An 18,401-nucleotide genomic window follows, 5' to 3' on the forward strand; every position below is an offset into this window, starting at 1 on the left:
GACCAAGACCATCGAAGACCCCACAACACCTTGTCATGCAAAGGTGAAGACACAACACACTGAGAGCACTTCCATCACTCAGTAGCATAGCAGCTTGACGTGGACACCACAGTCAGCCAGTACATGTCAGAACTGTCGTGTTGAGTTGTGTCATGAGTTGTCTCGGCCACATCACTACTATGGGCCATACTTGTTGTAATCAAATTTAATGTAAAGTGAAAGTCCAATGGACCCACATATGAAGTTGAAGAGTCACGTCAGTTGAAAAGTCATAGGAAGTTGAACAGTCATGAGGGAAGTCCAAGAGTCGCAAGGGTCAAGCATCACCATTGTCTATATATACCCCCTCATTGTACGAGAAAAGGAATTTTCACCTTGGCTCCTCCCACATAGTCTTAAGAGTCTGTAGTCTGTTCTTTGAGGAGTGAAGAGTGGCTCCAATGTCCCACTACTAGGACTAGTGATTCATGGTGTACAGATGTGTCTTGGAACTTTTTCTTAATTCAGAAGTCTGTCTCAGGCCAGCATGTTTTCACACATGTTTTGTATCCATTTGTAAGACTATTCTTTAAACGTTTATAATGCATGTTTTCTTAACCTGTACTAAGGTAGTTGAACTACTTTGGTTATTTTAGTAGTTACATTATTGTATTGTTTATCACTGATGTCTCCTCCATGTGGACTACTCTACAGGACATTAGACAGACCATTCTTGTTTTCCTTAGTTATAACGACCGTCACCCTTGTGTGGACTACTTTGGTGGATGGAGTACATGTTTTCCCTTGCACTTTGGTTTTAACAACTACCGCATGTGTTGTGGACTATTCCGTTGGATTTTGGACAGACCCTTGTTGTTTTCACATGTGTCTCTCCGTAGGTGGTACTACTACCTCTCATGTAGAGGCTCACTTTTACCCTCTCCCTTACAGTAAGAGAACCTAGACACAAAGTTACATTACGCACTCACCGGGCATACTCAACTCGCTTTCTTGAAGTTACAAGCATAACACTCTCATGTGATGAACAACAATAGATAAGGAAAATCTCTAAGATAATGGAAATTGGGCCATCGTACCAGATGGGACTACTACACCAAATGGTGTGAGGTCTAGTTGGAACTTCATATTGGGGATATCACATGAATGTTGGTGGGTCCAGCACCGTCAACATTTCTAGAACTAGAAGGGGGGCCACCAGTATTTTATGGTTGAATGCCCTACCAACCCCACTTATCTATCATATGGTCAAGGCATTAACACGAACTCCCTCTCTCCCACACACAACTCTGAAGTAGGTTACTCCTCAACTCCTAGACCCGAACAATAAATTTCATATCACCACATTTGTGTTGTCCATCCCATCACCCATTAGTTTACTAAAGTTGTTGGATTGATTCCAGGAGTACACACTCTTCCCTCTTCACAGAGGAAGTAAAGGACTACACCCACAAGAGTGGTAGTCTCACATGTTTAAGAAGTAATCCTTACCACTCTTGAAGAGATAGGAAAAGTTGTTGAGAATGAAGAGGAACCTCTTGTTTCACTAGAAGGAGAAGAATATAACAACTTACTCTTGTGCTCAGGTTCCAGCGGAGGCAACGGAGGGGAAGGCAGCGGACGAGGCGGAGGGGGAGATGAACCAATAGATTCAGGGGTTGAACTGTTAGATTTAGAAGAAGAGGAGGAGGATGAAGAAGACGAAAATATGGCTGATCAAAATCTAGAGGGGATGACACAACGCCCATCGACACTTCCGAGTGTCTTGCACACGTAGATAAATTGTTAACAAAGTATGACCCTCACATAACAGTGAAGGAAGAAGATCATCTAGACACATTCTACCTACATCTACATACACTTGAGGAAAATTATGATGATGTTTCATGTAAATTGTTTCCATGTATCTTGGAGGGAAGAGAAGCGTTATGGTCCCAAACCTTCTTTTCAACACCATTCAGAACATGGGGATGTTCAAGAGAATTTTCCTTGAGTAGTTTGTTGAGGAAAAAAGCCCCGCCATGTTGTTAAAAGAGTTGGGTAGTCTCAAGATGGAGCAGAAAGAAAATGTGACATATTTTAACCAGAGTTTTAACCGTATCTTGAAAATGTTCGTTGAAGACACCAAACCTCACGACTATATCATAGTTTCCTACTACATGTCTTCACTGATAACTAGCATTGCGCAGTTCGTCAAGTGAGTTGCGAAACCAACACTTTTGTAAAATTGCCAAGAGACAATTGATGTGGAGAAAGACCTGCGCGTTATTGGAGTCATTGTAGATGACAAACTAGCTAAGGACTCCAAAGACATGGGTAGGAGGTGTCAAGCTATTGTCAGTAAGGAAAAAGAAAAGGAAGCAAGTGAAATAGAAAACCTTACTCGTCTCGTCAAGTCCTTGACAGCTGAAATTTATGAATTCAAGCAGTGGACAAGTGGGACAACCGTGAGTAGTAGGCCTCCCAGATTTGCGCAGGAGAAGAACTCAGCTTTTAGCAACAGCAGTCACCTGGCCAAAACTTCATAGAGATCTAACCTTGTGTTCAACATGGATACAATTGCGACCAATCATTACTGAATGGTCCATCACAAAAGACATTCAGAGAGGACTTGCAAAGGATGGAACCAAGGAATGAGCGCCCTGGCTACACAGTTGACTAACCAATTTAGTGTCGGTGAGCAGGTTGAGCTGGAGTTTGAAGACGAAGAGGAAGTTGTTACATCTGATGAAGCTCCAATTTTTGGGCATGTTATCAACATGTATCAATGTCTTAATGCTTCCTAGAAGACAACCACTAAGAAGGAGCCTACGAGTGACTGTCCGACCCCAAAGTAGAACAATCGACACAATTTGATGAGTCGAGGGGCCCCCACTGTTTTTGATATACTGAGAGAAAAAGTAAGACAACATCTGCTCAGAATAGTGGACCCACCGATCATCTTGATACAGAAAACACAAAGCAAGTCTGGGAAGACAACTAGAGCTAAAAGTACGTCTGTGAGTGGTAAAGAAAAAAACAGCCCATCGGACAACACGAACACAAGTCTACCCCCGGAAAACTCAATGAGTCTTCCCACTCTAGATTACAAAATTGTTGAAGATATGAAAAATACCTGTGTGAACATCTATTTTTATGAGTTAACTGAGCTCACAGGTCAGCAAGATATTATTTTGCACGCACTAGGGAAAACCTCCACAGACAGTGTTGCCTCTTCCACCAAGGGACCAAGTAAGTCTCCTAGCACACTCTCATCTGTGCTCAACGCGCTTCACATGGAAGAAGTGAACTTTCTCTGCCCACCATTTTTATTATCATTTGAAATGTTCAACTTCAATGTCCATAATTGTTTGGTTGATTTTGACACATCAGTCAATGTCATGCCACTCTCCATCGCTAAACATATCAATGTGCAATGGAGTAGTACAACTGCACATATCATCCACCTTGACCGAACATGTGTACCAACCATTAGTGAACTCTAGGATGTGATCTTCTAGTTATTCTCTGACAGATGAGCTCACCAGTGCATTAACATTGTGATTGTGGGCATCCCAGAAGCATATGGTTTATTACTGAGAAGCGACTAATCCATCAAGTTTCAACGATACTTTGCTATACACTAGTCACACTTATGGCTTGTGCACAAGGGCAAAAACAACCAGATCCATTTTTCGTCAGAGAGATATATGAAACATAATGTTACTCCCTTGAATGGTCAAAATGAACCGTTGGCTTTCGTAGAATTTATGTTCGGCAATTGCTTTCTCAAAACGGAATTGGGGTGTTATCTTGCACAACTAAGCCCCACCCCACTAGACACACGGTTGGGTCTCCTTCCTTTCCCAACTGACGGAAATGAAACTTGTACAGTACATTGTAATAGTAGTGGCAGTAGTGTTAGTAGTACTAGCGCGGCAAGCGGTACTTGTTCAGATGACATGTGGACCTTGTATTTTGACGGATCCAAGACACATGATGGCTTTGGATACGGGTGTGTATTGATAGACCCAAAGCAAAGGAAACACTTAGTCTCAAGACACCTGGAGTTCTAGTGCACGAACAACACTGCTCAATATGAAGCACTCATTTTGGGCTTATAGAAATCCATCAGCCTCAACGTTGCTATGCTAAAAGTGGTAGGTGATTCAGAGATCGTGGTATGTTAGGTACATAACACCATACATTGTGTTTCACCTCGTCTTAAAAGTTACCAACAATAGGTATGGCGACTTATCTCTAACTTCCAAGATTTCAATATTGTTTGTGTACCAAGAAAGTGTAATGCAGTTATAGATGCTTTGGCAAATGGACCTACTAGGATGACACTGCTTAGGGATAGATTTTCTGTTGAAATTTTGTATAAGCCATCTATCCTTTACAACTTCCCTACTTTATGTGTTTTTGGTGATGATGAACATATACTGCATTTCATGGCCAATGCTGATGTCTTCAAGGACGCAGCAATAGATGAAGATGAGCACGAGCAGTCTTTGCAAGACACAGCTGATGAAAATAAAGGCAACCTCATCCCCAAGGGTGTGGTTTCACTTGACAAGCTATATTACTTGCAGAACTGCTTCCATGGACCCAGGAACACTAAAACCCATAGTCTCACACTAATGCACGAATAGATTAATCTGGGAATAGAAAAAGATATGAAGTTTTTGAATCTCGATACATATTTCACATTGGAAGAGAGACAAGCCTCTGTCTACCTGTTTAGATAGTACCGTGATATATTCGTGTGGATGTACGATGAATTGAAAACATATGACACATGAATAATCCAACACATCATCCCAATCAAGGAAGGGGCCAAACCGTTTCAATAGAAGCTCAAGAAAGTACATCCGTTGCTAGAGACCCTCATTCAGAAAGAGTTGACTAAGCTGTTGGATGCTTGGATCATTTACAAAGTTCATCATTCTACATGGATTTCAAACGTAGTTCTTGTCAGAAAGAAGTCTGGGGAGATCCACTTGTGTGTTGATTTCGAAAATATGAATCGTGTCTTGGACAAAGACAATTACCCTCTTTCGTCTATGGAACACATCTTGCAGACAGTATCTCAAGCAGAAATGTTTCCTCTGCTAGACGATTTTTCAAGATATAACCAGGTTCTTGTAGTAGAACTTGACAGACTAAAATCAACTTTCCATACCAAGTGGGGTAAGTTCACTTATCGAAGAATTCCATTTGGGCTATTAAACGCAGGCGCAACTTTTGAGCATGCAATGGACATCGCCTTCCGTGGGCTCATCGGACAGAGTGTAGTAGTCTACCTTGATGACATAACAATTTTTTCCAGAAATAGTTAGATGACCTATGCCATCTCAAGAAGATCTTTGAGCGATGTTGCAAGTACCAGATATCCTTCAATCCCAAGAAGAGCATCTTTGTAGTGTCTGAGGGGAACCTCCTTGGGCACATCATTTCCAAGAGTGGGATCAAGGTAGATCTGGACCAAGTCTAAACCATCACGCAGATTCCTCATCCCCTGAATAAGAAAGCCATGCAGTCCTTCTTGGGGAAGATCAACTTCCTCCGGAAGTTCATCTCATATTATGTGCAGATTTTCAAACCCATACAAGAGATGATCAAGAAGGATGCAGTTTATAGCTGGGGGAAGAAGGAAAAGGATGCGTTCGTCCGTATTAAGCAGGAAATCGCAGAAGCACCTGTGTTAGACAGCCTAGATTTCAACAAAGCTTTGTTGATTTACACATTCGCTTTGTACACTTCACTCGTTGCAGTGCTCACTCAGAAGGACAATCTCAACAACAAACATCCCATATCCTTCATGAGCGCAAGCCTACAGGGACTCGAGCTCAACTATCCCACAATGGAAAAATAAACATTTGCAATATACAAGGTGGTTAAATAGTTTAGACCCTACTTGCTGAAAAATATTTGCATAGTATTTGTGCACACCCAACATTCAGATCGCTACCTGTTCAGCAGGAGTTGGGTGAAAGACATGTGAACTGGATGAAAGGATTGCAAGAGTATGATCGTGACATCAAGCCAATTCACATTATCAAGGGTCACAGTCTCTATAGATTGGCAATAGAAGCAGTGCACATGCAAGAAGAAGAATAAGAGCTCGCCAATTGGGAGCAAGAAATTGACATGTACAATGTAGTGCAAGCACCCCCACTTCGCACAATAACTCTTGGTACGAAGAAGTGCACCAATACCTTGAGCACGACACCATGCCCTCTCACTTCTATATGCAGCAGAAGAGGGCACTCCGACTAAGAAAAGGTGATATGAATGTACTATAAATGTATATCATTGTCAATAATAGACATACTCTCATGCCTATCTTTAATATTCTATTGCTTCCATGTATGTGTTTAACATGGTATCAAAACGGGTGTACTCCTACCCTGCTCAAATTTGAGCCACTTGTGTTGTGGCCTCTCTGTGCATTTCAGTTCTTCATTCCTATGGATAGAACTGTCATTATTGTGTGCATGCATATTTCATGCTGCACACTGTCTGACTGACCTCTCTCATCTAGATTTGTGTTGGGTTCTCTATCCACTGCCTCAAATAGCAAAAACGCACCTACCTGGACTCTGCACCTAAGCACTCTACCAAAGGTATTTATTATTCAGTCGTTCCTCCTTATTCTCTCTCACGGCACTAGATGTCTATTACTCTTGCTCCATGCCAGTCTTTCCCGTCGCATCATTTCCAAGATGGTCAGACCTACCAAACTAGTTTTTTACCTAATTCTCTATGTGTTCACTACATTATTCTATGGCCTTGCATTTTTTGGATTGAGCGTTGAAGTGCATGGTTTTGGGCAGCTTAGTTAGGGTTTCATGTGGGGTTAAGATCTTATGAAGCGCATGGCCAAACTATTATTTATCGTGATGAGTAGAAACAAATTGCATGCATGACACATCATAATTCCAAGCGTATTAGGAAAACTCCAAGGCCTCATATTTCTTTATCTATCTTCACCACGGTTGCTCTTCATCGCCCCAGCTTGGGCTTCTAAAATAATACATGAAAGTTGCAGTGTATAAATCCATCGGAGCACTGATTGGATGGAACAGTAACAACTAGAGTCCGCATTTGTTGTCAGACTTCTGATATCTCATGCGACTTTTGTGGAAGATCCAAAATGGTAAAAGGATTTGTTGTGTATCTCTTCGTATCCTGATGATGAGGTGAGTTTATTGCAAATTAGGTTTCCAGATTATGGTAAGACTGAGTAAGAAAAATGCTTGTACAATTAATTCTTCCACTAGATTGGCCGTAACCTAATGCTTGACATTGTCAAAAGTTGCATTGTATGGTGATTTGTCTCCAGTTGAAAGCATTCTCTGTTGTGGAAAGCATCCGAGTGTCATTTTGTATATGGGTATTATAATCATGGTGGATAGTAATGACAAAATGTTTTATAGCTATTGAGTTTGAATCCACATATCTTCACGCCCACGGATTTGAGTCCCAATAGCGTTCCGCTCCACCACTCTACAGAAGCATCATAGATAGCCTTTGCCCAGTCAATACCACTTGCCTTCTCTTTTAAAGATACTAATGTAGCAACAGTTCCAGGTCAATGTTTTATTTCAGTTATGCACTCCAAAGATTCGATAACAACCTGATAATGACTTGTAGCTATGGAAACTTAGGCACATAAAAGAAGAGCTAGTGTTGATTTCATTGGATAATTTTCAGTAATTTTTCCTAAAATTTCTTCTGCTATCTCTGTAATGAGTTGAACATTTGCATAGTTGTTATTATTGGTACCTCTTGGAACTTCTACAAACTGATAAGCAATTCGTATGTGCTCAGCATTGATCCTCATATCTTCAGGTGTGGCCATAGCCACCAGTAAAATATCCTTTTCAGACCCAATTGTTTCATAAGCCCATGCTTTCACACTTTGCATAAATTTGACTGTTGTCATGCCATTGTTGGCAAGTAAAATACTCTGGATTGGTTTGTTTCCGCCAAGTGCATAATAGAACTCATCAATTTGAGATAAAACCGCTGAAGTCCTCACTATCCCGTTTGACTCCTTACAGAATCTGCGTCACCCCCATTACAACGCATACTTTCATGTTCAATCCATAATCGAGTTCATAGAAGTTAAGGTACAAGATGTGAGTGGTATCAATGGGGCAGCCACCATAACTCGAGCAGCCTCATCCCTATTATTTAAGGTCTGAAGGATGGCAACAATTAGTGAGTAGCCCACTAGTGCCACCGCTGATGAATAACCAAGCTTTTTTATTAACTCCACATCCCTGCTGTGAAAGAAGGCACTCCAAAACCATGCATTCATGGATAGAATGCCATATATATTCCATAGGCCAATAAAGTCATAGTATGTACTTCTGCTTTGAGGCCTCAATGGTAGCTTGTAATATACAAGAATTAAGAATGAGAGTCATCCATGGAACTGTAAGGAAAGATTTAAGACAGAGAATGACACTGACATTGGTTCCTGGAAGCCAAAAACTCGCTTGAAAGGCCATTTTCCATGATATTTTACAGGCTTCTGTCCCAAACTCTCCCTGTCTGCCTCCCTTTTAACCATACAGTGGTAGCGACAGTCACTCTTACAGTCCCATTCTTTCCAACACAAGTATAGAGGTTCTTGCATAAACCAGGCACCTTCCACAGAAGCACCATTTACAGGAAGTTTGCAATACTTGAAACAAGTTTTTTCAACACAGCCAGTTTTCTCACAGTTCTCTACACATGACTTGTAAACAGGATTGGCATCACTAGCACTTGCATAGGAAGCCACCACGGAGCTGAGGAGGAGTAACTCTCTTTTGAAAATTGAAATCCTGACCGTTGTTCGTCTCTGCGAGAGATTTTGTAACAAAGATTGTAACAAAGAATATTGTCAACGAGGCTACCAGTATTTGAAAGATTCCTATGTTTCTGTACATGTGGGAAGCTTGCTCCATTAATCAATGGTCAGCGAGAATCATTGAATTTGGAACTATTTAAATTGTTGAATTTGGTCTTATAGATTGCAACCTAAGATATTAAATGTAAGTTGCAACGATCTTGGCTTGGTTTTGATGCACTAAATACATTTGATTGTACCAAGAATTGTGGCAAGTTTTAGAGTTATCTTTGGTTATATTGCCAAATTTGAGTGTATTTTGGCCATTGTGAAAAATTATCTTTGTGCATTTTGTCCAACATGGTATCTTTGGTTATTGTTGCAACCATTTTAGCCATATGATTCGAGAGACTTATATGATTTGTTCAATGAAAATGACCAGAATTAATGCAATATTGGAGTTCTTGAAAACTCTGATACATCTACTTCTGATGACACATTCCAAATCAACAAAGGCTCTCTTTCAGAAATTCAGACTTTTCTACAATATGCACAAGAACAGATTGCTTTTTTGCAGCTTGAATCTCAACTACAACAGGAAGAATTACAGTAGTGGAGTCATCATTCTGAACCTGTTTCTGTTCAAAAGATTGAAACGGACTCCCATAAACAGCAAGACAATAATGTTACAATTGATTCAGATCCAGTGCCCAATAAAGCAACAAAGTTACATGCAGATGCATAAGTTCAGTTTTCACTTCCCAAGCCCATCATTAGACCTTGGGAAGAGCTTGTTAGCAACAAGCATAGAACAGGTCTTGGATATGATAAGGAGGTTTCCTTTCATATTCCAGATTACTCAAAGCCCATTTAGTTTTAGAGTGTTGGATTCCTTCATGATAGTTCACCTTCAGCTGCTCTAGATTCCGCTCCTCTTCCATAGCAACAACAATAGATTGTGAAATGCCAACACTGTGACCAAGTTGGCCATATGAAAGATCACTGTTTTGATCTTCATCCATGTAAGCATTGTCATAAAACAAGTCATTCTTTAAACAGATGCTTCATAAACAAAACTCCTGTAAGAACAAAGATTCATCTTGGATGGATCGCTTCTTGGAAATGGGTATCAACAACCAAGATATTTCAATCATATGTCCAAACTTGTTCTAGAGTATTGAACAGTCTTGCAATTGAGTTTTCTCCATCATCTCACCTTGTATCTGACAGGGGGAGAAATGATTGTCATCTACAAGCTTCAAAGCCACATCAAGCGAGTCTGAGCCACAACCTGCCATACCAGATTCAGAGTTGTAGCCAGAGACAAAGACTCCCTTGAACATGCCTTCAGTCAATGATGCCTCTTCAAAGAATTGGGGATACTTCCTCTAGCAGAAGACTTTAGCTTCTTGCCAGTTTTAGAAGAGTTCTAGGAATTGCATTAAGCATTCTAGAGTTGTTGGTCATCCTTAAACCATCACAGGTTGAGACCTCCCTTTCGTGTTTGAAGGTTTCCCTCTTCAAAACATCAGGAGAACTTCCTCTAGCGGAAGACTTGAGCTTCATGCCAGACTTGGAAGAGTTCTGGGAACTGCACTAAGCATTCAAGTGTTGGTGGTCATCCTTAAACCACCTCCCTTATACCAACATTTCAGAGAGCACATTCAGCCTAATGCTGCCATGCATTTTTGTACATTTTGTATTACAGCTCTCTTCTTAGACTCATACATAACCCTTTAGATTAAGGGGGGGAATGTTGGACACCTAATCATCTAAGGGTTGGTGTGGAAGCTGAATAGTCTAAGGAAGTCCAAGAGACCTTGGAATACGAAACCAAAGGTCATATGAATGTATTATAAACGTATATCATTGTCAATAATAGACATACTCTCATGCTTATCTTTAATATTTTGTTGCTGCCATGTATGTTTTTAACAAGTTGTATCTTACCACTTGGCACACAGAGTGATTTATAGAAAGCACCACAACAACATTTTTCTTAGGTGCCTAGAAGCACAGGATTCAAAGATAGTGTTACGTGATCTACGTGACGGACCAGCTGAGTGTCACTTCGCAAGTACCACAACAGCACATAAATTCATGAGAGTCAGTTTCTATTGGCCCAGATTGTTCAAAGATGCACATGCATATGCCCACAAGTGTCTGGTCTATTAGTGATGCACTGACAGAACTAGAATATTTCAGCAGCCCCATTGCAGCCCGTTGCAGTGGACAAACCATTCCAATAGTGGGGATTGGACATCATTGGGGAGATTTTTCCACATTCATCAAAGTAGCACTGCTACATCCAAACTGCTATAAATTAATTCATGCAGTGGACAGAAGCAGTTCCGCTCAAACAAGTGAATGACTAGGAAGTCATCAGCTTCCTTCAGCAGAACATCATTTCGAGGTTTGGCATTCCCGTATCACTTGTTTTTGACAATGAAACTTACCTTTCTTCATTAAACCTATATGATTTTGCATTGCAATATGGCATTGTGTCAAAGCATTCAACTAACTACTACCCGTAGGGAAATGGTCTTGTCAAATCTACAAAAAAAAATCTTATTTGCATCATAAAAGATACCATTTACTCTAAACAACAAAACTGACCTTCCTCTCTGGTGAATTCTATTTGGGATGACCAAATTACACCTGAACACTCTTTGAACACATCTCCATACTTCCTCTTATATGAAAAAGAATCCATCCTCCCACCAAATATCTACTTTCCTTCTCTCTAGTTATCCCAAGAATCCCAAGGCAGATAGTGTCTATTGGTTCAGCATAGGATGGACACAGTACACAAGTTACAGGAAGAACGAATGAAAGCAAAAGAAAACATACTGCAGGGAACACCAAATTCCCTATGGGTGACTTAGCCTTGAAGTCAGATAAACCCCATGAAGACAAAGGAAAACATACTAAATTTCAGTCCCTGTGGATTGGATCTTTCACGGTTCACGAAAAACTTGGCCAACACACGTACCATCTCCAATCACTTGACGGGAGGATTGACAACCTTCTTGTCAATGGCCAAGATTTAAAATGTTATTTTCAATGATCTCGGACCGTGCCCTGCACTAATACATACCATGTTTATTGCTTGTTTTGCTTTGCTATTTTTTCTTTGGTTTTATTTGCTTTGTTTTAACGTCTTGTCATTTTATTTTTTAAATAAGTGTTGTCCTGCACTGTGTTCTAGCTTTTGAATAAGTATGTGGCTAAATTTCAGGAGACTTGTGACACTGCACCACTTGGCCAGTCCTATGTCCATCTTATTTGCATTTGGTTGTAACTTTTGGTTGATGAAGTCTCGACGGAAAATACGATCCGTCTGTAAGGGAAGCTCTGGTCAAACTATGAACCTATGTCCAAACTGGGAAATCCCATGCCTATACTTAGTCTTCTGCTCTTTGTGTTTAAGCCTATCCAACTAGAAAAAATCGAGAAGGGGAAAATATAACAAGAAAACCTAAATCAAAGGTCTTACATGCTTCTCTTAAGGAACAACCTCTCATTCTCTCAATAAGTTAGGAACCCTCTTCTTCCCCAAAAATAAATAAGTTCCTATGCACAATCCTCTTTAAAAAAAAATACAAAGGTGAAAGAAGAGAAAGGCTTCCTGCGCAGAGAGGTGAAGCAAGAAACTCCACCAGGGTACTGAACAGGCTCGCTAGTAGTGGAGAAATGATGATGTTCCTACATGACTCCATCGGAGTACTGTCTAGGCCTTCTGGCAGTGGATCAACACCAGAGATGAAAACTTATACTCTGAAAATCTTAAGCTCACGAGCCAATCTACCCTTCTCGATTTTGAAACACTATGATTTGGCTTAATCTTTTGTTGTGTTCGAATGAGTTGGTACAAGGTGAACCATGTATGTCCATTGGGTAAGTGGGGAAGCCGAAGTAACCTGCACAATGAATCAATACTCCCTGTAAGGCCAAGGCCCTGTGTTGAAAATGAACCAAAACAAAGAAGTTGGTATTCAACTAGTGTGTCGCCAAGTGTTGTAGAGCCTGCAACACCCTCCAAAATTTTGGCATACATCCAACTTTCGGAGCCTGCCTTGGTTTTTTCCACTGATGGTTGCAAACACTTGAGCTCATTCCATGAGCTCTTGTAGAGTCTTTACACCCTTTTTCTTGTCCAACCAGCAGTCATTTTTTGGCATGTTGATTGTTTTTTCATCCTTGCGATCTTGTTCTAGCAATTTTGAAGGTTGCTCTTTGTGTGCATGAGTTGTCTTCGATCTATGAACATCAGTCATGCTCACACACAAAGCTCTAAGCACTGTCACACAAGTGTCATCACGGTCATTTGAAGGTCTATCTCAAGTGCTGCACTTGTCACTCTTAACCTTAAGACAGTCTCACTGAGCACATGTTTGTCTTTCTGGTTTGTGGTGTCCTATCGTTGAGTCATGCTAAGCTTGTGATCACAATGTCATGTCTATACAAGTTCACTTGCTCTTACACATAGCCTTTTTTCCTGAAAAAATTGTCGACTGGACAAACCCCTTCAATCAAACCTAGACTAATAGGAACTGCACAGTCTCGGCTCTCAATGACCCTAATCTATTGCCCAGAACTACACAGTGCTTAAGGTTGTCCTCTGAGGCAGCTGCACTGCACAATCCTGGAAGTGAGCAGGTTGTCTACCTCTCAGAATTGCGCAGAAAATGTCTCCAAGCTTGATCCAATCTGCACTTCCCACAAGATCAGTTATCAAGCCTCACTTTAGTCGACTAGAAATCTGCATTGCACTGTGACCCAGGCCTACACTTCTCTCTAGAATTGTGCAAACATGCCCAGCTTCCTTCCCTGCACTACCTGCCGAAACTACACACTCATGCTGAGTCATGACTCTTGCTAGCTCACTCTGCTCTGCTCCTAAAAATTGTGCAGTTCTAATGGGTACACCTCCTGCTACCCCTCACTACACTGTTTTTGGAAACAACGTAGTGTTGCCTATCCCGAATTATCTCTAAGAAATGTGCAGTTATGACCAGCAACTCCCCACAACCCGACATGTCGTGCTCTAGAAAATTATGCAAAATTTCCTACCAGTGCCCTCTGTTACCCCTTTGTCTCTCCCTCTAGGAAATTGCGCAGATCCCTGGTTGAACCCCAAGTGACCCGCTCAGTCCTCATCATGAAAATTGTACATAACTATCCAACAATGCCCCTCGACATCCTACCTTGTCTTCCTCCCAGGAATTGTGGAGTTCTACCCAGCTAGGTTCCACCTTGCAGCTGTGAATGTTGTCCCTCATCGCGCAATTTTTCCTCCAATTAACCTTGCGCAGTTTTTCCCGACAGTACTCTAGAGCCCCTCATCCTAGCCTAAGCTGTGCCCTGCACAGTTTTAGTGTCTTGTCCTCCCTCTCGATTACTTGGACCCGAAACTGAAAACAATGCATCACTATGATATTTTTGGATTTGATGTCATCCCACCATGAGTGAATTGCATGAACAGGTACATTGATGGAACATGGCGCAATGATGAATGGGATGTAGAAGGATCACATGCTAAAAGATTTACTCACAGTTGAACGAACGTACAAAGCATATCGAGCAGCAAGCGAACGGAATACAAAATTGAACCATCAAGCAATGACCAAGACCATCAAAGACCCTGCAACACTTTTCCATGTGGAGGTGAAGACACAACACACCGAGGGCACATCCATCACTCAGCAGCATAGCAACTTCACATGGACACCACACTAAGCCAATACATGTCAATAGTGTCATGTTGAGTTGTGTCATCAATTGTCTTGGCCACATCACTACTATGGGCCATACTTGTTGTAATAAAATGTAATGGAAAGTGAAAGTCCAATGATGCACATATGAAGTTTGAGAGTCACGTCAGTTGAAAAGTCATAGGATGTTGAACGGTCATGAGGGACGTCCAAGAGTCACAAGGGTCAAGCATCACCCTTGGCTATATAGACCCCCTCATTGTACAAGCAAAGGAATTTTCAACTTGGCTCCTCCCACATAGTCTTGAGAGTGTGTAGTTTGTTCTTTGAGGAGCGAGGAGTGGCTCCAATGTCCCACTACTGGGACTAGTGATGTATGGTGTATAGATGTGTCTTGGAAATTTTCTTAATTCAGAAGCCTATCTCAGGCCAACACGTTTATAGGCATGTTTTGTATCTATTTGTAAGACTATTCTTTAAATGTTTATAATGCATTTTTACTTAACCTATACTAAGATAGTTGAACTACTTCGGTTATTTTAGTAGTTACATTGCTGAAGATGTGTTGTATTATTTATCACTACTATCTCGTTCGTGTGGACTACTCCACAGGAAATTAGACAGGTCATTCTTGTTCTTTTTGGTTATAATGACTGTCACCCCCATGTGGACTACTCCATTGGACGATGTACGTGTTTTCCCTTGCACTTTGGTTTTAACAACTACCTCATCCACTGTGGACTATTCTGCTAGATGCTGGACAGGCCCTTGTTGTTTTTGTGTGTGTCTCTCCTTGGGTGGCATTACTACCTCTCATCCAGAGGCTCACTTTTACTCTCTCCCTTACAATAAGATAACCCGAACACAAATTTAAATTATGCACTCACTAGGCATACTCACCTCACGTTCTTGAAGTTACAAGAATAATTGTCTCATGTGCTAAACAACAAGAGCTAAGGCAAATCTCTAAGATAATGGTAACTGGACCATTGTACCAGATGGGACTCCTACACAAAATGATGTGAGGTCTAGTTGGGACTTCATACCAGGGAGATCCCCTGAATGTTGGCAAGTCCAGCATCGTCAACACCTGGTTAAATATATAGTCCCATTTATTCATTGATCAACTTAAAACACATCAATATAAGACTATTCATAACTCAAATTTTTCGATTAGGGAGAAGGATAAGTCATGGATGAAGATCCTAATAAAAATATGGGCTTCATAGTTTGACAAAAGGCTTTCTATCTGGAAATAATCATATTTTCCATTCATACGTCATCGACTTTGAAGATATGTAAACCCAAGATAAAGAAGAGGCAACAGATAAGCCAAGTATTTTTCATCATCACATCTTCCCTTTTCAAGTTCTTCCACATCGTCTTTTGAGCCAAACAGGAGCATCTTTCATGCAATTTTTTATTAAGCATGACACAAAGGAAAATACATAACAAAACAAAAACCAGAAATAAGAGACAAAGAAAATGGGGAGTGAACCGAAAAGAATCATATGCAAACAAAAGAAATGTAAAGACTAGATGGAGAAAAGGAAAGAATGTGGATGCAATGCAAAGAAAACTAAATGTAGCTAAACCTACTCCTCAACTATCCATCTAAAAGGTCAAAGTGAAGTGTAATGATATTTCTAATGAATCCAGCATAATTGTTTTCAACCTGCAATCACAAAGATAGAGGCAATTAAAACCAATATATAATAATGTGCAACGAGAAGATAAGAACTTGAAAACTTTGCACAAAACATTGAAAACTTGCTTAAAGGAATAAATATGTGTCATATCACCTGACTTTGCCCAAACTACCACCTTACCTTCTTGATGAAAACCATAATCAAACAAAATCTGGTGGCTCCTTGTGAATGTACCTGTACATATATTCTCTTCCTTAGCAAACATCAGGAGAGGTCAAAAATTGATTTTAGCAAATGGATTCGCTGTGTAATATTCGTATAAATGATGATAGATTGGATCATAAAATTCAAAACCATCCTTTTGAAAAACCCAAAATCCTCAAAAAGATAATTTCTCAATCAATGGCATGGAATCACGACTAGAATCCTATAAGGGAAAATGAATATGATCATTTTTAGAAGGATTTTCAAGATATTGAGGACTTGACGTAACCATCAACGAAGGTTGAAATGCCTCAACCATTTGAAAAGTATCTGAAAATTGAGAAGATAGACCATAAAGATCAGTTGATGTAAAACAACTATTATTAGGTACACTAATTGGAAAATGATCAATGGAATGACAATTGTTATAACAAGAACCACAATCAGATGGGATGATTAAGGCATAAGATTCTTGGTTAGGAGATAACAAAGATAAATCAGTTTGAACAAATTTACAAATTATTTGAATAAAAGAGTCATACTCCTCACAAGTTGAATGTGACCAACTATTTCCTTGTGACTGTTTAACATCACAATTATTGAAAGAACTAAAAAGCAATGTCAGCAGGTTAAAGACGTGAAACTAGTCAAGATGTAGTAGGTGAAAAAGAGGAACTTGATTCACCAATTAATTCAAGAATTCACTAACATTCAAGAGGAGATGTGGTGCCAAAATCAAAATGATTAGCATCAATATATTCACAAGAAAGAATATGAGTTGATTACTTTCAAGAGTATCTGGTAGACATGAATCCTTCAGCCACTTATAATCTCTAGAATGACCAGCTTCACAATTTCATTCATCCATGAAATTTATACATCCCAAACCTAATTTTGATAGAAGATATTTACAAAAATATAAAGAAACTGGAAAAGAATGTTCAATTCAATTAAAAACAAATATTGATATTTGATATAGCTATATCTAAAACACCACACAAATTTCAAGAAGGGATTTGCATTTAGTAAAACCATGTAAACCAAATAATTTTGCGAGAAAATCAAGAGCTGACTTGTTTCAGGGATCTCACCAGAATCGTGAGAACCTGACATAACCATCAACAGAAGTTGAAGTGCTTCAACTCTGTGATGAGTCCTGAAACTTCCAAGAATTATAGAATTTCATTTTGAAAATTGAATTAGATCATGCATGGTGTGTGGAAACCTACCATCAATAATTTCAACTAAATTACTTTTATACATATGACAACAATCTACATCGTTGATTTGGTCAGAACTTATATCTTCAACAAACAAATTACCTAGTTGATAAGGTTACTTTTATTTCACATCTTAGGATGATAGATTGGATTACTTTCATGAGTAACCCAAATAGGAGAATTTTCTTCATGCAAAATTGGAAATGATAAGGAATGGAATGGATACTTGATAAGTTGATTACCTTCTTCTTGATCATGAATGGTCTCACTTCCTTGTGTCAATTCAAAATCCAACTCATTAGATCATGAAACTAGAGAGCATGGAGTATTTGTATTACGAAAGGTATAAGATCAGGGATATTGAGGTGAAGTGGAAGTTTTAATAAGAACATCTTGTTTAACTGAATTAGATTCAAGATCTAAATCTTTAAAAACAAAGTTTTCTTGAGAAATTGAAATATAAAATGGTGCACTTGGGAAACCATAATTACATATAATAATGGAGTCAGAATCATTAGAATGATGCTTTTCCAAGACTTAATATTGATTAAGAAAATTAACTTCATTTGATTCATCACCAAGACTGCTAGATTCAAAATAAACCATGGATGGGGGAACATCATCTTGATATGGAAGATTTTGAAAAAGAGAAGAAATATCAAAAGAATCCTCACTTTCCTACTCCTCTACCTATGAAATGTCACTACCTTTCTCCTTATCATTGTTTAGATTGGAAAATTGAAAATATGCAGAAAGAGATTGATCGAGTGGATCATGGACAAGGGGTTACGAG

The 18,401-nt window shown here is 39.7% G+C and overlaps 1 pseudogene; it reads right to left on the reverse strand.

The window, feature by feature from the left end:
* Window positions 1–8,039: 8,039 nt before the first annotated feature.
* LOC149154357 (uncharacterized) overlaps window positions 8,040–18,401 on the reverse strand; it is a 57,421-nt pseudogene continuing 47,059 nt past the window's right edge.

The sequence above is a fragment of the Pinus tabuliformis genome, chromosome 9 (assembly GCF_031772625.1).
Source record: "Pinus tabuliformis cultivar Carrire ecotype Pingquan chromosome 9, CPIR1, whole genome shotgun sequence".
NCBI lineage: Eukaryota > Viridiplantae > Streptophyta > Pinopsida > Pinales > Pinaceae > Pinus > Pinus tabuliformis.